The sequence below is a fragment of the Salvelinus fontinalis genome, chromosome 26 (assembly GCF_029448725.1).
Source record: "Salvelinus fontinalis isolate EN_2023a chromosome 26, ASM2944872v1, whole genome shotgun sequence".
NCBI lineage: Eukaryota > Metazoa > Chordata > Actinopteri > Salmoniformes > Salmonidae > Salvelinus > Salvelinus fontinalis.
Window position 1 is genome coordinate 42,128,771 of NC_074690.1, and position 17,780 is coordinate 42,146,550.

A 17,780-nucleotide genomic window follows, 5' to 3' on the forward strand; every position below is an offset into this window, starting at 1 on the left:
ATCAGCATTTGTTGGTTCGATTACAGGCTCAAAATGGCCAGAAACAAATATCTTTCTTCTGAAACTCGTCAGTCTATTTTTGTTCTGAGAAATGAAAGCAATTCCATGCGAGAAATTGCCAAGAAACTGAAGATCTCGTACAACGCTGTGTACTACTCCCTTCACAGAACAGCGCAAACTGCCTATAAACAGAATAGAAAGAGGAGTGGGAGGCCCCTGTGCACAAATGAGCAAGAAGACAAGTACATTAGAGTGTCTAGTATGAGAAACAGACGCCTCACAAATCCTCATTCATTAAATAGTACCCGCAAAACACCAGTCTCAACATCAACAGTGAAGAGGCGACTCCGGGATGCTGGCCTTCTAGACAGTTTCAAAGAAAAAGCCATGTCTCAGACTGGCTAATAAAAAAAAAGATCAAGATGGGCAAAAGAACGCAGACACTGAACAGAGGAAGATTGGAAAAAAGTGTTATGGACAGATGAATCTAAGTTTGAGGTGTTCGGATAAAGAAAAACATTTGTGAGAATCGGAAAAAATTGAAATATGCTGGAGGAGTACTTGACGCCATCTGTCAAGCATGGTGGAGGCAATGTGATGGTCTGGGGGTGCTTGGGTAGTGGTAAAGAGGGAGATTTGTACAGGGTAAAAGGGATCTTGAAGAAGGAAGGCTGTCACTCCATTTTGCAACGCCATGCCATACCCTGTGGACTGCGCTTCATTGGAGCCAATTTCCTCCTACAACAGAACAATAACCCAAGCACAGCTCCAAACTATGCAATAACTATTTAGGGAAGAAGCAGTCAGCTGGTATTCTGTCTCTAATGGAGTGACCAGCACAGTATTAGGATCTCAATGCTATTGAGCTGTTGTGGGGGCAGTTTGACCGTATGGTGCGTACGACGTGCCCATCAAGCCAATCAGACTTCTTGGAGGTGCTTCAGGAAGCATGGGGTGAAATCTCTTCAGATTACCTCAACAAATTGACAACTAGAATGCCAAAGGTCTGCAAGGGTGTAATTGCTGCAAATGGAAGATTATTTGATGAAAGCAAAGTTTGAAGGACACAATTATTTAAATAAAAAATCATTATTTATAACCTTGTCAACGTCTTGACTATATTTGCTATTCATGTTGCAACTCATTTAATGTACAGTTGAAGTCGGAAGTTTACATATGCCTTAGCCAAATACATTTAAACTCAGTTTTTCACCATTCCTGACATTTAATCCTCATAGAAATTCCCTGTCGTAGGTCAGTTAGGATCCCTACTTTATTTTAAGAATGTGAAATGTCAGAATTTTCACAAAGTCTGCTGCCTCAGTTTGTTTGATGGCAATTTGCATATACTCCAGAATGTTATGAAGAGTGATCAGATGAATTGCAATTAATTGCAAAGTCCCTCTTTGCCATGCAAATGATCTGAATCCCCAAAAACCATTTCCACTGCATTTCAGCCCTGCCACAAAAGGACTAGCTGACATCATGTCAGTGATTCTCTCATTAACACAGGTGTGAGTGTTGACGAGGATAAGGCTGGAGATCACTCTGACATGCTGATTGAGTTCGAATAACAGACTAGAAGCTTCAAAAGGAGGGTGGTGCTTGAAATCATTGTTCTTCCTCTGTCAATCATGGTTACCTGCAAGGAAACAAATACCGTCATCATTGCTTTGCACAAAAAGGACTTCACAGGCAAGGATATTGCTGCCAGTAAGATTGCACCTAAATAAACCATTTATCGGATCATCAAGAACTTCAAGGAGAGCGTTTCAATTGTTGTGAAGAAGGCTTTAGGGTGCCCAAGAAAGTCCAGCAAGCGCCAGGACCGTCTCCTAAAATTGATTTGGCTGCGGGATCGGGGCACCACCAGTACAGAGCTTGCTCAGGAATGGCAGCAGGCAGGTGTGAGTGCATCTGTACGCACAGTGAGGCAAAGACTTTTGGAGGATGGTCTGGTGTCAAGAAGAGCAGCAAAACATCAGGGACAGACTGATATTCTGCAAAAGGTACAGAGATCGGACTGCTGAGGACTGGGGTAAAGTCATTTTCTGATTCTGATTCTGATGAATCCCCTTTCCGATTGTTTGGGGTATCCGGAAAAAAGCTTGTCCGGAGAAGACAAGGTGAGCGCTACCATCAGTCCTGTGTCATGCCAACAGTAAAGCATCCTGAAACCATTCATGTGTGGGGTTGCTTCTCAGCCAAGGGAGTGGGCTCACTCACAATTTTGCTTTTCAACTTTTGGCCACGACTGTAGAGAGAGTGATTTATTTGAGTTTTTATTTCTTTCAACACATTCCCAGTGGGTCAGAAGTTTACATACACTCAATTAGTATTTGGTTGCATTGCCTTTAAATTGTTTTACTTGGGTCAAACATTTTCGGTAGCCTTCCACAACCTTCCCAGAATAAGTTGGGTGAATTTTGGCCCAATCCTCCTGACAGAGCTAGTGTAACTGAGTCAGGTTTGTAGGCCTCCTTGCTTGCACACACTTTCAGTTCTGCCCAGAACTTTTCTATGGGATTGAGGTCAGGGCTTTGTGATGGCCACTCCAATACCTTGACTTTGTTGTCCTTGAGACATTTTTCTGCAACTTTGGAAGTATGCTTGGGGTCATTGTCCATTTGGAAGACCCATTTGCGACCAAGCTTTAACTTCCTGACTGATGTTGCTTCAATATATCCACATAATTGTCCTTCCTCGTGATGCCATCTATTTTGTGAAGTGCACCAGTCCCTCCTGCAGCAAAGCACCCCCACAACATGACGCTGCCACCCCCGTGCTTCACGGTTTGGATGGTGTTTTTCGGCTTGCAAGCCTCCCCCTTTTTCCTCCAAACATAACTATGGTCATTATGGCCAAACAGTTCTATCTTTGTTTCATCAGACCAGAGAACATTTATCCAAAAAGTACGATCTTTGTCCCCATGTGCAATTGCAAACCGTAGTCTGGTTTTTTGATGGCGGTTTTGAAGCAGTGGCTTCTTCCTTCCCGATTGGCCTTTCAGGTTATGTCGATATAGGACTCGTTTTACTGTGGATATAGATACTTTTGTACCTGTTTCCTCCAGCATCTTCAAAAGGCCATTTGCTGTTGTTCTGGGACTGATTTGCACTTTTCGCACCAAATTACGTTCATCTCTAGGAGACAGAACGCGTCTCCTTCCTGAGCAGTATGACAGCTGCGTGGTCCCATGGTGTTTATAGTTGTGTACTATTGTTTGTACAGATGAATGTGGTACCTTCAGGCGTTTGGAAATTGCTCCCAAGAATGAACCAGACTTGTGGAGGTCTACAATTTTTTTTTCTGAGGTCTTGGCTAATTTCTTTTGATTTTCCCAAGATGCTAAGCAAAAAGGCACTGTGATTTGAAGGTAGGCCTTGAAATACATCCACAGGTACACCTCCAATTGACTCAAATAATGTCAATTAGCCTATCAGAAGCTTCTAAAGCCATGACATAATTTTCTGGAATTTAAAAGCTGTTCAAAGGCACAGTCAACTTAGTGCATGTAAACTTCTGACCCACTGGAGTTGTGATACAGTGAAAAATAAGTTAAATAATCTGTCTGTAAATAATTGTTGATAAAATTACGTGTCATGCACAAAGTAGATGTCCTGACCGACTTGCCAAAACTTTAGTTTGTTAACAAGAAATTTGTGGAGTGTTTGAAAAATGAGTTTTAATGACTCCAACCTAAGTGTATGTAAACTTCCGACTTCAACTGTATGTTTTTATGGAAAAGTACATTTCTAAGTGGCTCCAAACTTTTGAACGGTAGTGTGTGTGTGTGTGTGTGTGTGTGTGTGTGTGTGTGTGTGTGTGTGTGTGTGTATGTGTATATATATATATATATATATATATATATATATATATATATATATATATATATATATACACGCACACAGTACCAGTAAAAATGTTGGACACCTACTCATTCAAGGGTTTTTCTTTATTTGTACTATTTTCTACATTGTAGAGTAATAGTGAAGACAACAAAACTATGAAATTACACATAGAATCATGAAGTAACCAAAATCGTTTTAAACAAATCAAAATATATCTTATTCAGAGTAGCCACCCTTTGCCTTTGACATCTTTGCACACTTGGCATTCTCTCAACCAGCTTCATGAGGTCACCTGGAATGCATTTCAATGAACAGGTGTGCCTTGTTAAAAGTTAATTTGTGGAATTTCTTTCCTTCTTAATGTGTTTGAGGCAATCAGTTGTGTTGTGACAAGGTAGGGTGGTTTACAGAAGATAGCCATATTTGGTAAAATACCAAGTCCATATTATGTCAAAAAACGTTCAAATAAGCAAAATAAAACGACAGTCCATTACTTTAAGACATGAAGTTCAGTCAATCCGGAGAATTTCAAGAACTTTTAAAGTTTCTTCAAGTGCAGTCGCAAATACCATGAAGCGCTATGATGAAACTGGCCTCTCATGAGGACCGTCACAGGAAAGGAGGACCCAGAGTTACCTCTGGTGCAGAGGATAAGTTCATTAGAGTTACCAGCCTCAGAAATTGCAGCCCATTTTAAATGCTCACAGAGTTCAAGTAACAGACACATCTCAACATCAACTGTTCAGAGGAGACTGTGAATCAGGCCTTCATGGTCGAATTGCTGCAAAGAAACCACTACTAAAGGACACCAATTAGAAGAAGAGACTTGCTTGGGCCAAGAAACATGAGCAATGGACATTAGACTGGTGGAAATCTGTCCTTTGGTCTGATGAGGTAAATTTTTTTGATTTTTGGTTCCAACCGCTGTGTCTTTGTGAGACGCAAAATAGGTGAACAGATGATCTCTGCATGTGTTGTTCCCACCGTAAAGCATGGAGGAGGTGTGATGGTGTGGGGTGCTTTGCTGGTGACACTGTAATTTATTTAGAATTGAAGGCACACTTAACCAGCATGGCTACCACAGCATTCTGCAGCGATACGCAAACCTATCTTGTTTGCTTAGTGGTACTATCATTTTTCTTTCAACAGGACAATGACCCAAAACACACCTCCAGGCTGTGTTAGGCCTTTTTGACCAAGAAGAAGAGTGATGGAGTGCTGCATCAGATGACATGGCCTCCACAATCCCCTGACCTCAACCCAATTGAGATGGTAAAATTTGTAAGAATAATGAAAAATACAACACTAATATCTTTTGATTACATAAGTATTCAACCCACTGAGTCAATACATGTTAGAATGACATTTGGAAATGATTACAGCTGTGAGTTTTTATGGGTAAATCCTGCAAGAGCGTTCCAGACCTGGAATGTGCAACGTTTGCCCATTTAATTATTTTCAAAAATCTTCAAACTCTTGTCAATTTGGTTGTTGATTATTGCTAGGCAACCATTTTATGGGCTTGCCATATATTTTCAAGCAGATTTAAGTTAAAACTGTTACTCAGCCACTCAGGGACATTAGCTTTCTTCTCGTTAAGAAACTCCAGTGTAGATTTGGACTTGTGTTTTAGGTTATTGTCCTGCTGAAAGGTGAATTAATCTCCCAGTGTCTGGTGGAAAGCAGACAGGTTTTCCTTTAGGATTTTGCCTGTGCTTAGCTCCATTCTATTTATTTTCCATGCTTAAACTCCCCAGTCCTTAAGAATTACAAGCATACCCACAACATGATGCAGCCACCACTATGCTTGAAAATACACAGAATTGTTAAAAATCACTGAGAATAAAAAAAAATGGATGTACCCCAAACATTACTTTGTGTTCAGGTCAAAAATATAAAAATTCTCACAGTATTACTTTAGTGCTTTGTTGCTTTGTTGCAAACAGGATGCATGTTTTGGATTATTTTTTATTCTGTACAGTCTTCCTTCTTTTAACTCTGTCAGCTAGGTCAGTATTGTGGCATCCTCAGTTGTCTCCTATCACAGCCATTAAACTCAAACTGCTTTAAATTCACAGTTGGGCTCATGGTGAAATCCCTTAGTGGTTGCCTTCCAACTAATGAGTTAGGAAGGACGCCTGTGTCTTTGTAGTGACTGGGTGTATTGATGCATCCTCCAAAGTGTAATTAATAACTTCACCATGCTCAAAGGGATATTCTGTCTGCTTTTCTAATTTGTACCCATCCACCAATAGGTGCCCTTCTTTGTGAGGCATTGGGAAAACCTCCCTGGTCTTTGTGGTTGAATCTGTGTTTGAAATTCACTGCTCAACTGAGGGACCTTACATGTATGTGTGGGGTACAGAGATGATCATGTTAAACACAATTATTGCACACAGAGTGAATATATCCAACATGTTAAGTGACTTGTTATGCAAATGTTTACTCCTGAATTTATTTAGTTTTGCCATAACAACGGGGTTGAATACTTACTGAAGACATTTCAGCTTTACATTTTTTATACATTTGTAGAAATTGCATGTAGGCCTGTGACAAAGAAAAATCTAAATGTAATACATTTTAAATTCAGGCTGTAGCACAAAATGTGGACAAAGTCAAGGGGTCTGAATGTTTTCTGAAGGCACTGTGTGTGTATATATATGAAACGTAAAAGAAATTGGATATGCTAAAATAACTTAATAAAAATAAATAACACTTGTGTCCCAATGTTGTACTTTTTGTTCATACTGCACTGTGAAGTAACGTGTCTCACAGCCTTCATTGCTAAAAGTTTTGTGGTGCATAACATTTTGCTACAGTTTGCACTAATACATACAGTGCCTTGCAAAAGTATTCATCCCCCTTGGCGTTTTTCCTATTTTGTTGCATTACTACCTCTAATTTAAATTGATTTTGGGGGGGGGGGGATTTCATGCAATGGACATACACAAAGTAGTCCAAATTGGTGAAATGAAATGAAAAAAATGAATACAGTGGGGAGAACAAGTATTTGATACACTGCCGATTTTGCAGGTTTTCCTACTTACAAAGCATGTAGAGGTCTGTAATTTTTATCATAGGTACACTTCAACTGTGAGAGACGGAATCTAAAACAAAAATCCAGAAAATCACATTGTATGATTTTTAAGTAATTAATTTGCATTTTATTGCATGACATAAGTATTTGATACATCAGAAAAGCAGAACTTAATATTTGGTACAGAAACATTTGTTTGCAATTACAGAGATCATACGTTTCTTGTAGTTCTTGAACAGGGTTGCACACACTGCAGCAGGGATTTTGGCCCACTCCTCCATACAGACCTTCTCCAGATCCTTCAGGTTTCGGGGCTGTCGCTGGGCAATACGGACTTTCAGCTCCCTCCAAAGATTTTCTATTGGGTTCAGGTCTGGAGACTGGCTAGGCCACTCCAGGACCTTGAGATGCTTCTTTCGGAGCCACTCCTTAGTTGCCCTGGCTGTGGGTCGTTGTCATCCTGGAAGACCCAGCCACGACCCATCTTCAATGCTCTTACTGAGGGAAGGAGATTGTTGGCCAAGATCTCACGATACATGGCCCCATCCATCCTCCCCTCAATACGGTGCAGTCGTCCTGTCCCCTTTGCAGAAAAGCATCCCCAAAGAATGATGTTTCCATCTCCATGCTTCACGGTTGGGATGGTGTTCTTGGGGTTGTACTCATCCTTCTTCTTTCTCCAAACACGGCCCGTGGAGTTTAGACCAAAAAGCTCTATTTTTGTCTCATCAGACCACATGACCTTCTCCCATTCCTCCTCTGGATCATCCAGATGGTCATTGTCAAACTTCAGATGGGCCTGGACATGCACTGGCTTGAGCCGGGGGACCTTGCGTGCGCTGCAGGATTTTAATCCATGACGGCGTAGTGTGTTACTAATGGTTTTCTTTGAGACTGTGGTCCCGGCTCTCTTCAGGTCATTGACCAGGTCCTATGCACGCTCAAGTTTTCAGTTTTTTTGTCTTATTTCTTGTTTGTTTCACAATAAATAATATTTTGCATCTTCAAAGTGGTAGGCATGTTGTGTAAATCAAATTATACAAACGCCCAAAACATTTATTTTAATTCCAGGTTGTAAGGCAACAAAATAGGAAAGATGCCAAGGGGGATGAATACCCCTTTTAGTAACTCTCCTACCTGGATTGGGTCATACCAGCTCAATTAGCCAGAAAGGTGACATTTTCTCTCTAAACTAAATCACAGTAGACCTATTGCTTGCATAATAAATGGCATCATATTCCTAAATTAATTAGAATAGAGGAAATGACCCATTATAATTCATCACCTCAAAATAATTTCGCTCACGTTTATATTATTAAATAACAAACAGGGAGAGACTACACCTCCACAGGAAGCGGCCGAAGTGCACGTGACGTCAGAAGCGCAGAGAGTTTGGCAATTTCTAAAGTAAGTAATAAACTACTTTTAATTACAGCAAAAATGTTACCGGACCTTACAAATTAAATACTGAATAAAGTTGAATCAACGAAATGCTTGTTTAAATGGGAATTGCCGGTGAAATCAACAAACAGTATCAAGGTAAACGAAGCAAATATCTCAAAACACCATAAAGACTGATATTTGTTCTGAAATGATGATAGTAATGTTAAAAATACTAGTGTAATCCTACAGCATAATAGGTAGGCTAGGTTTGGGCATACATTTGGCAGCAGGTAGGGTAACGTGGTGTAACTAGACCCCCTAAGAAATATGTACAAATGATCATGCAAAAAAGCTAAGTTTGGTAAAAATGTGATATGTGGATGATGGTTATCCTTAAGGAAAACAAACTATGAAGGCAAATAAGTGGCTAGTTTTAAACAAGGACATTTCTAAGTGACCCAAAACTTTTGAACGGTAGTATATATATATATATATAACACAATGTGTGGACACCCCTTCAAATTAGTGGATTAGGCTATTTCAGCCACACCCGTTGCGGACAGGTGTATAAAATTGAGCACACAGCCATGCAATCTCCATAGGTAACATTGGCAGTGCAATGGCCTTACTGAAGAGCTCAGTGACATAGAATTCCACCTTTCCAACAGTTTGTCAAATGTTTGCCCTGCTAGTGCTGCCCCGGTCAACTGTAAGTGCTGTTATTGTGAAGTGGAAATGTCTAGGAGCAACAATGGCTCAGCTGTGAAGTGGTAGGCCACACAAGCTCACAGAATGGGACCGTGGAGTGCTGAAGCGTGTAAAACTCAGCACAGTAACTGTTCATCGGGAGTTTCATGAAATGTGTTTCCATGGCCGAGTGCGCAATGCCAAGCGTCGGCTGGAGTGGTGTAAAGTATACCATAAGGGTAGGATAGTTACACCATCAAATGAATGTTTTGGTGGGAGAAAAAGGGGGATTGTGAATTAAGTTAATTAAATGTTTTCACAATTCTGTGCTGGCGCAACACTTAATAATCACATTGTAGTTTTTCCTTAATTTATGGCAAGTAGGAATAGATTTACTTTTTAGTTTTTCTAATTTCAGACGAGTAGGCCATAGTGCTACGGCTATGTAGCCTACCTGTGATATCTACGCTCACCTTGAATGGAACTGCAATCTGTCCTTGTGACCAGCAGAGGGTGGTAGGTACCTACAGACCACAGCTTGTTGGACTTAACCTCTGACAAAATAAGTACTAAATATAAGGCATCCTATTTGTCTTTAAATAATATTGCATTTTAAATTATAGTAGCGTATGGGTGACTAATACATAATATACATACAGTATTGTCAGCATGGCAACCAAATATTTGATAAATCAAATAATTAGTCATAATATGATCGGATTTAGTCTGAACAATAAAGTACAGCAGTCTGGTTGGTTATTGAGACATGGATGATACAGGGTTGCCATAACAATACACAGGCATACAATACAGCAGTCTGGTTGGTTATTGACACATTGATGTGCATTGATACAGGGTTGCCATAACAATACACAGGCATACAATACAGCAGTCTGGTTGGTTATTGAAACATGGATGATACAGGGTTGCCATAACAATACACAGGCATACAATACAGCAGTCTGGTTGGTTATTGAAACATGGATGATACAGGGTTGCCATAACAATACACAGGCATACAATACAGCAGTCTGGTTGGTTATTGAAACATGGATGATACAGGGTTGCCATAACAATACACAGGCATACAATACAGCAGTCTGGTTGGTTATTGAGACATGGATGATACAGGGTTGCCATAACAATACACAGGCATACAATACAGCAGTTGAGTATAAATTGATGTAACCTTTAGGGGTAGATTTGGGATGGAACATTACTCTACCATAGGGCTAGGTGGAGCTTTCATCCTATTAATTACACCAATGAATTATTTTGTAATCTAAGAAGTGCAGCTAGGTGACTGCTCTGTGTGCCGAGTGTTTTGTGTGCAGCAAATGGGTGTGCGTGTGCAATGGGTGTGTGCCTTTGCAGCGTGTGTATGCATTTGTGATGTGTGTATGTGTGCCTTTGCAACAGTGTGTGCCTTTACAGCATGTGTGTGTGCCTGTGCAGTGTGTGTCCGTGCAGTATGTGTATGTGCCGGTGATGCGTGCTGCACCTTGTGCCGTTGGTTTCCCTCAGAGACAGTGGACTCACAGCACCCCTCATCACCCAGCATCACCAGGACATTCTGGGCTATATTTAGACTGGGATAACAGCTAGACCCATGGTATGCTAAAATTGGACCTGGTTCAAAGTGAACACCATAGCAGCCTAAATTAAACACCATATGTGACCGACTGCCTCGATTCGGTCTTTTTTATTTTTTTATTTTTTACATTGGATATAAGTAAAGACTCAGGGCTAGAAATTGTATATAATAACCTGCAATTGAGGAACAATGTCCAAGTAATTTTGCTTTGAAAGTTGATCAACTTGTAAACCCCACTTTTGAGAAAATGGCCTGTGAATGTTTTGGTACACCTATTGGAGAGCTCTTCCTTCTCTGCAACCATTTAGCATTGTTAACACCCACTTAAGCTTTAGCCTCACCCATCTCTTTAAAAACTGTTTCACCGAGTCGTGGCTGAACGACGACAGGAATAACATAGAGCTGGCGGGTTTTATGCTTTTTTGGCAGGATAGAACGGCTGCCTCTGGAAAGACAAGGGGTGGCGGTCTGTGTATATTTATAAACAACAGCTGGTGCACGAAATCTAAGGAAGTCTTGAGGTTTTAATCACCTGAGGTAGAGTATCTCATGGTAGACCACACTATTTACCAAGAGAGTTTTCATCTATATTCTTCGTAGCTGTCTATTTACAAAAGGAAAACGCTCATCCAGAGGCGGCGCTCCTAGTGGCTGGGGACTTTAATGCAGGGAAACTGAAAACCGCTTTACAGCATTTCTATCAGCATGTTAAATGTGCAACCAGAGGGGAAAAAAACTCTGGACCACCTTTACTCCACACACAGAGACGTGTACAAAGCTCTCCCTCCATTTGACAAATCTGACCATAATTATATCCTCCTGATTCCTGCTTACAAGCAAAAATACAGCAGGAAGCACCAGTGACTCGGTCAATAAAAAAGTGGCCAGATGAAGCAGATGCTAAACTACAGGACTGTTTTGCTAGCACAGACTAAAATATGTTCCGGGATTCTTCTGATGTACACCATATCAGTCACTGGCTTCATCAATAAGTGCATCAATGACGTCGTCCCCACAGTGATACCCCACAGACATAACCCCAACCAGAAGCCATGGATTACAGGCAACATCCGCACTGAGATAAGGGGTAGAGCTGCCGCTTTCAAGGAGCGGGACTCTAACCCGGAAGCTTAAAATATGCCCTCTGACGAACCATCAAACAGGCAAAGCATCAATACAGGACTAAGATTGAATCGTACTACACCGGCTCTGATGCTTGTCGGATGTGGCAGGGCTTGCAAACTATTACAGACTACAAATGGAAGCACAGCCACGAGCTGCTCAGTGACAATAGTCTACCAGACGAGCTAATTTACTTCTATGCTCACTTCGAGGCAAGTAACACTGGCAAGTGTCTTCACTGACATTTTCAACCTCTCCCTGACTGAGTCTGTAATACCAACATGTTTCAAGCAGACCACCACAGTCCCTGTGCCCAAGACCACTAAGGTAACCTGCCAAAATGACAACCGACCCATAGCACACACATATGTAGCCATGATGTGCTTTGAAAGGCTGGTCATGGCTCACATCAACACCATTATCCCAGAAACCCAAGACCCACTCCAATTTGCATACCGCCCCAACAGATCCATAAATGATGCAATCTCTATTTTACTCCACACTGCCCTTTCCCACCTGGACAAAATGAAGCCCTATGTTAGAATGCTATTCATTGGCTACAGCGAGGGCGTTCAACAACACAGTGCCCTCAAAGCTCATCACTAAGCTAAGAACCCCAGGACAAAACACCTCCCTCTGCAACTGTATTCTGGACTTCCTTGAAGGGCCACCCCCAAGTGGTAAGGGTAGGTAACAACACATCCGCCACACTGATCCTCAACACGGGGGCCCCTCTGGGGTGAGTGCTCAGTCCCCTCCTGTACTCCCTGTTCACTCATGACTGCATGGTCAGGCACAACTCCAACACCATCATTAAGTTTGCCAATGACACAACAATGGTAGGCATGATCACCGACAACGATGAGACAGCCTATAGGGAGGAGGTCAGAGATCTGGCCGTGTGGTGCCAGGACAACAACCTCTCCCTTTCAGGAAAAGGAGGACCGAGCACACCCTCATTCTCATTGACGGGGCTGTAGTGAGAGCTTAAGTTCCTTGGTGTCCACATCTCCAACAAACTATCATGGTCCAAACACACCAAGACAGTCATGAAGAGAGCATGGGAAAGCCTATTCCCCCTCAAGAGACTGAAAGGTTTTGGCATGGGTATCCAGATTTCAAAAGGTTCTACAGCTGCACCATCGAGAGCATTCTGACTGGTTGCATCACTGCCTGGTATGGCTACTGCTCGGCCTCAGACCGCGAGGGTAGTGCGAACGGCCCAGTACATCACTGGGGCCAAGCTTCCTGCCATCCAGGACTTCTATACCAGGCGGTGTCAGAGGAAGGCCCTAAAAATTGCAAAGACCGCAGCCACCCTAGTCATAGGGTGGCTGCGTTAGACCATGTAACGCTTTTACAACATACAGAAGTGCGCTGGTTATCAAGGAACAAAGTATTGACACATTTTAAAGTTAAAGTTTTCTTTACTGACCATCATTTTCACTTGTCTGACCACTTGCATGATGACGAGTTTCTCACACGACTGGCCTATCTGGGTGATGTTTTTTCTAGCCTGAATGATCTGATTCTAGGATTACAGGGACTCTCCGCAACTATTTTCAATGTGCGGGACAAGCTGAGGCTAAGACCAAGACGTTGTATCTCTTTTCTGTCTGCATTAAGAAGGACAACACACAGGTGTTTCCATCATTGTATGATTTTTTGTGTGCAAATTAACTCAAGTTTACAGACAATGTCAAATGTGATATAGTGAAGCACCCGAGTGAGCTGGGTGCTCAATTACACAGGTACCTTCACGAAACGGACGACACAAACAACTGGATTCGTTATCCCTTTCATGCCCTGCCTCCAGTCCACTTACCGATATCTGAACAGAGAGCCTCATCGAAATAAGCGGTTCTGTGAAAATTGTTTTTAATCAGAAGCCACTGCCAGATTTTTGGATAGTGCTACACTCAGAGTTTCTAGCCTTGGCAAATCGCGCTGTTAAGACACTGATGCTATTGGCAACCATGTACCTATGTGAGAGTGGATTCTCGGCCCTCACTAGCATGAAATTTAAATACAGGCACAGTGTGTGTGGAAAATGATTTAAGACTGAGACTCTCTCCAATACAACCCAACATTGCAGAGTTATGTGCATCCTTTCAAGCACACCCTTCTCATTAACCTGTGGTGAGCTATTCATAATGTTTGATGAACAAATAATGTTTTATATGTAAGATGGCTAAATAAAGAGCAAAATGATTGATGATTATTATTTGTGCCCTGGTCCTATAAGAGCTCTTTGTCACTTCCCACGAGCCGGTTTCTGACAAAAACTCACACTCATTCTTATTTTTAATAAATGTATCATATAGTGTGTGTGGCAGGCTTACAATGATGGCAACAACAAAAAACATTTGAGAGTGCACTGACCCTGGTGCTAGAGGGGGTATGCAGCTGGAGGTTGAATGTTTGAAGGGGTACGGGACTATAAAAAGTTTGGGAACCACTGGTTTAGCTGGTAGTGGTAAATATAAGGATTGCGGCCACAGATTAAGTCATTAGCGAGTGGCACATGTTTAGCCTTTGTGTGTATGTCCGTGTGTGGGAACAGTCTGAATACTGGCTTTTGTTTTTGGGTGGTATGCTGCTATATAATACCTCACACACTAACATAAGCTGAAAGTGCATTTACCGCACAAAATATCTTGAGCGATTCAAGCTCTTCGTCGTCTTCTCGGATGCGTGTGTGCTCGTGCACATTTGTTTTTGTGCCTGTGTGTGTTAGGCAGTGTTTATTTGAGTGATTTGTTCTGTAACACAGTACTGTAGTAATATCAGATGTAGTCTTATTGTTGTCTCTTAAAAGGCCTATATTCCAACCCACCATGTCTCTCTGTGTTCCCTTAGCCTCCATATACAGCTACCTCATTTCACACACATCACCATGTGGAAACATTGACTTTCTTCAGATGTATCGTTTGGGAAAAAGACAACAGTTGAAATAACTGCTCATTTTCAGTTCCCATGGTAATATGACCGAGGCGGGACCTCCTTTTATTTATTTTATGGATTACTTCCTGTGATGGATTTCGTTGTGGTTGATATTGTGATGAGGAGAGTTGCTGTGAGACAGGCTGTGTTAGAAGCACTGAAACGTAGTGTTAGTGTGAGACTATGAGAGTCCAGACTGTGTGGAAGGATGTTCCAAATCAACTGCTAGCCCCTAAACTCTATACACTTAGATCTAAAAGAATTGTATAAGTATAACCAAAATGGTAACAGCTCCACCATGCCTTTTAATTTGCTAGTTGGATTGTCTGCCATATTGCTTAAACCTTTCCAATCCTGTCAGATCTACGAACGTCCATAGAGATTAGGGTCTATGGGTTGATTTGGGATTTGACAGGTTTATTAATCTGCTGAACAGACATTGTGGAAGGAGATGCCTAATCAGAAAGTGCTTGATGTCACTTCCTCCCACTAAGCACCTTCAATTTCCTGATCTGTAATCAGTGGTGCTGATCTGCTCGACCTCTGATTGGGGGAGCCACTAATTACGTGCGACATGGAAACCAATCTGCACTTAGATAGCTACAGGAAGTACCCCTCTTATTGGTTCATCAAACCTTCCTCTTTTTAACATCACCCAACCTGAAGCAGGTGTTTACCTATTGTAGCCAATTTGGAGGTGCTAGTTTCTAAAGTCTTCCTCTCTGAGTGTGTTTGATTGAAATGGCGGAGCCTGTCAATGCCAGGGGCCATCCACAAGAGACTGTTGTTTTTGCATGAAAAGATGGTTTGTTTTCAAGCACTGATACGAGACCTGCTCAGAATGGCTCAGGCTGAGTTTGTAGGCCAGGATGTTCCGATACAAGTCGAAAGGTTTACAAGCCTGATGGAAGAGGTGGAATAAAATGCAGCAGTGGTACTGACCTGAAAGCCTGGGTTTGAATCCCCCTGGTGTCAGCTCTAGCTAAACCCCACCCCAGCTCTTGAGGCCTGTAGCCACTGGTTCTCTTCCTTTGCCTTGAACCAGAGAGTGACTTAGACCTGGGAAACAAAGTGAACATGCAGTATTCTCTGGCCTGTCAGTGACATCGGTTGGTCTTTACAGTGCTGCAGCCCTCGAGGACTAGGACTGGGGACACCTGGGTTTAGGTTGTTCTTACTGATCTTGTGTTAGTATGTTGTAAACCCAGAGCTTAGCCAGGTGAGTCGCTGTGCTCCAAGGCCCCTGTCTTGTCAGGCTCCACTCTGTCCTAGGAGAGCCATGATCTGACTCATCTGACCCATTCTGTGCCCGTCCAAACGAAGGGCCCAGTGCTGCTCAGCTTTGGTATAGCTAACCTCTGTTATTACACATGTGATATTTTGGATAATCTGGTAGGTGACCTGTTGCAGAGGTCAGCACTGACTAACTGGCAAGTCTTAAAAACCTTTAAGCCTTAAAAACCTCTTTCATTTATTTCTGTGTTTTCAAACAAGTTTAAATGGTTCATAAAGTGAATCTATTTAAATGAAATACAAAAATCTACATATCATATAAATGTCTATATTGTATTGTCCAATATTATTGTGTCTTGTGTTTTAGAAAACATAAACAAAAAGGTCTTAAATCACTAAAGATGCTACCTTAACCAACAAGAGTTTAGAACGGTTTCGCTGAGGATTATCTGGTGTCATGGAACTACTAAACCTAATCAGGCTACCTACTGTAGGGACTTTCACATTATTAGTTCCTCACTCATTTTAAATAAGGACTAATGTGAGTGGTTAGTCCATCAGCTTTAGAGCCTATCAGAATTCTCGAATAGTTTGGTATTACAAATGCTTTCCCCTTGTCATGCAGTAGAAGATATTGCATGGAATCTAGATAAGTGGGTCAACTCAGCAGGCTAAAGGGTTTTAAGGTGTAGCTTAAAGTTGGTACTACATCAGCTTAAAACACGACCAACTCCAGATCCCACATCCCCAATAGGTGTTTCTATTAAAGCAAATTAAAATATGAATACACAACTACATTATAAAGATGTCTTTCTCTGACAATTGGATCAGCGTGGTCCGGGTTAGGGGATAACTTGTCTAGTTAAATAAAGGTTTTAAAAAATAATAGAAGAAAAAATAAATAATTGTATGGAGTTTATTTCTCCTTGAATTGAAGCCATCTGAAGCCAACTTCATGTCAGCCTTACTAATGCAGATACACAAACAGATTAACGTATCTTTTGATTATTGTCCATTTCTGATGGAGATTTTATTTTTTACCATCGTTGTTATTGTCAAAGTAAGCTAATAAAATTAATCCATGTTGCCCTGAAATTATTATACACACGTAGAAAAAAAGGTTTGCTAGGCTGTTCCCATAGCATAATCCTTTTGGTTCCGGGTAGAACCCTTTTTGGTTCCTTGTAGAGCTCTCTGTGGAAAGGGTTCTACATGGAACCAAAAGGGTTCTTCTATGGGTACAGCTGCAGAATTATTTTAGGTTCTAGATTATACACTAGGACATTTTTTTCTAAGAGTGTAGTTTGGGGGGGGGGGGGCATTGGTTCAGAAAAGCGCTAGAAAGAGGGGAGGAGGAAGGAGAAGAGGAAAAGAGAGTGTTCAGAGCTGTAGCCTGCCCATCCTTTCTCTGACTGCATCCTTAAATAAAATGTAAATTCTCTCACCCCACCAAAATAAGGACTCACAGTTAATCTTTGGTTCTCATTGTAATATCTTGGCAACTTCCAACCATTCTTTAAAACAAGGATTGACAGTTCATCTTTGGCGACTTCTAACCAGTGGTCTGTGATACGTGCTGATGCATTAAACCTGCTGACAGTGCAGCTCTCGTGCGCTGAGTCAAATCCTATCCCTCTGTTTACTCTCTAGTCCACCTGACATGAAAAAATGTTCTTCTTCTGTGAAGTGGGGGATATTAGTCCCTGACTGTCCCTTTGTGTTGGAAATACCACTGAAATACTAAAGAACAAACCATAAAATCTCTGTTATGAGAGAATTTGAATCCTCCTGCTGGTTAATCTTAGAACTGCATCAGAACATGAGAAATTAGATTTTTTAAATATATTTTTTTCTTTCTTTCTTTTACAAGTGCCAGTCTGTTTTTGCTATTATGTCAACTCCCTGGAAAGAGCACAAACAGATCCGGACC